Source organism: Bombina bombina, chromosome 3 (genome assembly GCF_027579735.1).
Source record: "Bombina bombina isolate aBomBom1 chromosome 3, aBomBom1.pri, whole genome shotgun sequence".
Classification (NCBI taxonomy): Eukaryota; Metazoa; Chordata; class Amphibia; order Anura; family Bombinatoridae; genus Bombina; species Bombina bombina.
The window spans coordinates 817,495,271-817,500,737 of record NC_069501.1 but is presented as its reverse complement, the minus strand read 5'-3'; the positions used below and the strand labels follow the sequence as shown (position 1 = coordinate 817,500,737).

The 5,467-nt window shown below is 39.0% G+C and overlaps 1 pseudogene; it reads right to left on the bottom strand.

The window, feature by feature from the left end:
- Positions 1 to 2,805: 2,805 nt before the first annotated feature.
- Positions 2,806 to 4,720, bottom strand: LOC128652534 (THO complex subunit 1-like; annotated as a pseudogene).
- Between the last annotated feature and the right edge of the window lie 747 nt (positions 4,721 to 5,467).

The following is a 5,467-nucleotide window of genomic DNA, read 5'->3' as shown; positions in this document are numbered from 1 at the left end:
TATTATAGGGTTTGCGATGTGGGGGGGCCTCGGTTTAGTGGTTCATAGGTAGTTTATGGGTGTTAGTGACTTAGTGTACTAAATGGGTGTTAGTGTACTAAAAACATACCGAATTTCGGAACGGAATAGAACCGAATTCAGCCGAATCCGAATAAATCCGAAACGAATTTATTCGGATCCGAATAAATCCGAAACGAATTTATTCAAATTTTGCCGAATCAGATTCGATCCGAAACGAAATTCGAAAAGTCCGAATCGATCCGAACCGAAAACGAACCGAATTTTTTAGCGGTGCACATGTCTAATAGTTATAGATATTTTACATTAACATTATCAGATATAGTGGGGCAAAAAAGTATTTAGTCAGACACCAATTGTGCAAATTCTCCCACTTAAAGGGCCATAATACCCAAATGTTTAAACACTTGAAAGTGATGCAGCATAGCTGTAAAAAGCTGATTAGAAAATATCACCTGAACATCTCTATGAAAAAAGGAAGATATTTTACCTCAAAAGTTCCTCAGTAGCCAAATCCCATTGTAAAGGATTTCTAAGCAGCATTTTAGTGTGTCTGTCCTGGGACATCTGAAGGGACTAGCATCGTGCACTCTCATATTATTTCACCAATCAGGTAAAGGAAGCTTACTATGAAATCTCATGAGAGTTAAGTCAAATCTCATGAGATCACAGTAAGAGTTCATGACCTCAGCACTGCTGATGCTGATTGGCTGCTGTTCATTTCTTCATTTTTTTAAATTTGTTTACCTGCAGCTGGGAGCAGCTGAGTATAACTTTTTACACAGAACTTACTCTGCTGAGCTGAGGAGATTGTGAGATAAAATATCTTCTTTTTTACATAGAGATGCTCAGGTGATATTTTCCTGTCAGCTTTTTACTGTTATACTGCATCAGTTTCAAGTGATTTAGCATATGAGTATTATGTCCCTTTAAGAAGATGGGAGAGGCCTGTAATTTTCATCATAGGTATACCTCAACTATGAGAGACAAAATGTGGAAACAAATCCAGACAATCACATTGTCTGATTTGGAAAGAATTTATTTGCATATTATGGTGAAAAATAAGTATTTGGTCACCTACAAACAAGCAAGATTTCTGGCTCTCACAGACCTGTATCTTCTTCTTTAAGAGACTTCTCTGTCCTCCACTCATTACCTGTAAAAATGGCACCTGTTTGAACTTGTTATCAGTATAAAAGACACCTGTCCTCAACCTCAAGCAGTCATATTCCAAACTCCACTTTGGTGAAGACCAAAGAGCTGTCGAAGGACACCAGAAACAAAATTGTAGACCTGCACCCGGCTGGGAAGACTGAATCTGCAATAGGCAAGCAGCTTGGTGTGAAGAAATCAACTGTGGGAGCAATAATTAGAAAATGGAAGACATACAAGACCACTGATTATCTCCCTCGATCTGGGGCTCCACGCAAGATCTCACTCCGTGGGGTCAAAATGATCACAAGAACGGTGAGCAAACATCCCAGAACCACACGGGGGGACCTAGTGAATGACCTGCAGAGAGCTGGGACCAACGTAACAAAGGTTACCATCCGCCAGGGACTCAGATCCTGCAGTGCCGGACGTGTCCCCCTACTTAAGCCAGTACATGTCCGGGCCTGTCTGAAGTATGCTAGAGAGCATTTGGATGATCCAAAGCGGATTGGGAGAATGTCATATGGTCAGATGAAACCAAAGTAGAACTGTTTGGTAGAAACACAACTCGTCGTGTTTGGAGGAGAGAGAATGCTGAGTTGCAACCAAAGAACACCATACCTACTGTGAAGCATGAGGTTGGCAACATCATGCTTTGGGGCTGTTTTTCTGCAAAGGGAACAGGACGACTGATCCGTGTACATGAATGAATTGGGCCATGTATCGTGAGATTTTAAGTGCAAACCTCCTTCCATTAGCAAGGGACATTGAAGATGAAACATTGCTGGGTCTTTCATCATGATAATGATCCCAAACACACCACCCGGGCAATGAAGGAGTGGCTTCGTAAGAAGCATTTCAAGGTCCTGGAGTGGCCTAGCCAGTCTCCAGATCTCAACCCCATAGAAAACCTTTGGAGGGAGTTGAAAGTCCATGTTGCCCAGCGACAGCCCCAAAACATCACTGCTCTAGAGGAGATCTGCATGCAGGAATGTGCCAACATACCAGCAACAGTGTGTGACAACCTTGTGAAGACTTACAGAAAATGTTTCACCTCTGTCATTGCCAACAAAGGATATATAACAAAGTATTGAGATGAACTTTTGATATTGACCATATACTTATTTTCACCATAATTTGCAAATAAATTCTTTCCAAATCAGACAATGTGATTGTCTGGATTTGTTTCCACATGTTGTCTCTCATAGTTGAGGTATACCTATGATGAAAATTACAGGCCTCTCTCATCTTCTTAAGTGGGAGAACTTGCACAATTGGTGGCTGACTAAATACTTTTTTGCCCCACTGTATATATAGATTTTTTTTTTTTTTACAGTAAAAAAAATTCTAATTGGAGAACATAGGAATGTAAAATATGCAAACACACTTTGGGCAAGATTACAGCCAACCTGGTTTTGGTGTATAACATGGTTTAATATGGTTTAATCTATTTGCTAAGATCTTTAGGTAGATTTTTTTTTTTTATGTGAGCAGATAATTTATTAATGGTTAATCGCTATCCATAACAGGCAAGTTCATAGAAAAAGAAATGATCCTCCAACTTCACTGCTGGATGAAATAAAACTGCATTGGACTGCAATGTGTAACTCTCAGCATTGGAAGTGAAGGCATTAGCTAAAACTCTATTACACAGTAACAAATATACACAGATCTATGTGCCATTTTAGTCAGGTATTCAGCCAGCTCATTTAACTGAGCATTATTTCAGGCATTAAGAAATTTTTCAGGGGTTGCTTGAAATCCTTCTCAATCTTGCCATGCAACAAGAAGAAGCATCTGCATTCAGTCTCTTTAATGTCCACATCCTTCATTTCTAGGAAAGGGTTTAGAGTCTTCCATTACTCTCCCAGCTTGTTTGCCAATATTTCTATTTGCTCTCTGGTGAGGATTAACCTCTGCTGTCGTACATCCAGACTTTCATTAGTCTCCTTTAACAATGATTCATTATCTTCATCATCTTCTCCTGTTTTGATTTCTTCTGATGGTGGAGGTAACTCCGTGGCCAATTTGATCACCATGTTCTCAAGGTATTCTGGTAAACTTTTAAACTGCTGATTGGCTGGCTGAAAGAAGTGAGGACTTCTATGTGCTAACAATTGTAAGGCTCTCCAACCATAATTAGAATTGTTTACCATTTTATATTCATTTTCAGCCATATTTTCAGTATCAGTTTGCTCAATTGCCATCAAAGAACTGCTCCAAAGTAGACATAAATTCCCCGCTCTCTGCCGCTCTCTGCCTTGCAAGTTTCCATGTTATCAGGGCTAAGGTTCCCTCTTTATTTCCCATAATTTTTTTTTTGTTTAGACCTTTCCCTAGAAAATTTTCTGACGCTGGTCTTTTTTTGGCCACTTTAGCTGGCTTAGAATAAAATGGTCTCTCCTTTACAAAACTGGGTCAGCCTTCATTTTTCCATGAATTTCAGTTCTCTTCTGTATTAAGAATGTGCTCCACCATTTTTGAAAACTTGTCTCCAGCTGACGGCGTCTCAGAGAGCAACTGATGGACAAGTTCGGTGGTATCTTCAACCCACAGGGACTGCTCATCTAACAGAATATAATTAGATCTTTTAAATTTAACTTGGCCTTTCAGGTACTAGAACAATATATGGTGACGAAAGTAACTGTCACTCAGCTGCAGATCCATTAACTTCTCACTAGTCAAAAACTTGGCAAAGTACACATGTTCTCTGCCTGTTTTTAATTCATTTTTTTTCCTTGAGGCCTGTGTATTATCCAGCTTGTAGCTTTTAAACACAATCAGAACTTCTTCTCAATATTTAAGAAATGTTTTCCAGGAGCTCTTATAATAGCACTGCACAGGATTCCTAAAAAAGTCTTGGAGAGACCAGAACTTTCTATACAGATTGTAATCTATGGGAATTGTGGAACTAGAAGGTGTGTCATCAGCTCCCATTTCACCCTCTTCAATCTCCATTCCATCATCTCTATCCTCCACTTTCTTCTGCCCCAGAGTGCTCTCCTGTTCGTTGACATTATAAACTGTAACATTAAACTGACTCTGCCAATTTAACCCAGATTTTTTGTGGAGGGGGAATAATCGTGCAAGGAACAGCTGAATTCTTCCACAGAAAACAGTGTTTTGTGATTTTGAGATTATTCTTAGAAGATCGTTACACATTTTTAACAGGTCATTCTTTTCCAGCAGAATAGAATGTTTGAGATTTCCAGCTACCAACATTTTTTTCTACAAATGTAAAGATATGATCACAGTGGTCCAGTGGGAGGCAATCAAGGACATCCCCCAGCAGTAAAAATGGTGGTGTTGCTGTGCAGATACCTTCTGTAACTCCATTAATTGCAAGGCAAATAATTCCAAGGCAGTTGTCAGAGGATGCTTGGTTGGTAATCTCCTCTTCCAGAACTCCTCTTAAGACTTGGTTGAGGGTCAGCTTTTTCTTATTTTCACTTCCAGGAAGTGAGGTAAATATATTCAACAATGTTTTAACATTTCTGGATTTCGTTAATTTACTCTTTGCCTCCGGGAGAGAAAATAACTGCGGAGACATTGTAGACCTCTACACAGCATCTGCTTTTGGTAGATTTTGATATCTGTATTCAACAATGAGATTGGGCGGTAGTTCGTAACTTGGGCGGTAGGTTTGTTAGGTTTGGGGATTATTACAATATGTGCTTGGAGGGCACGTCTTTATCAATATTATGAAAATAGTCTAGTAGTTGAGCAGCTTAGAGGTCTTTTAATTTGGTATAATATGTGTTCCCTAATCCATCAGGACCTGGAGCTTTCCCCGATGGTAAAGAGGCAATAGCGATATGGATTTACTCAAGGGAAATAGGTGCCTCAAGGTTATTTTGTTGTTCTATCGTTAATGAAGGTAGATGTAGGTGGGGTAAGTACTTCTGTATTTCAGTCATGTTGGGGTGAGAGTGGTGTTGTCCCAGGTTATATAATGTAGGTTATCATAATAACTTTTTAAAATATTTGCTATGTCTGTAGAAGAAGACCATTTCCTGTACTATCTGTTATGTTCATAATATATTGCTGATATGTTCTCTTCTTGAGCTGTCTAGCCAACATTTTACCTTGTTTGTTAGCTCATTCATAGTATCTCTTATTAAGAAACAATTCCCTTCTTTTGGCTTCTATGACAAAATATAAATTTAATTGTTGTCTTTTGTGTTCAACGCTTTCTAGGAGGGAGTGGTTTTGTGGGTATTGTTTGTTAATTTCTATGAGTTTACCTACGTTTTCCAGTAAAGTTTTCAGTAATGTCTGTTTAATTTTTGCTGCTTTG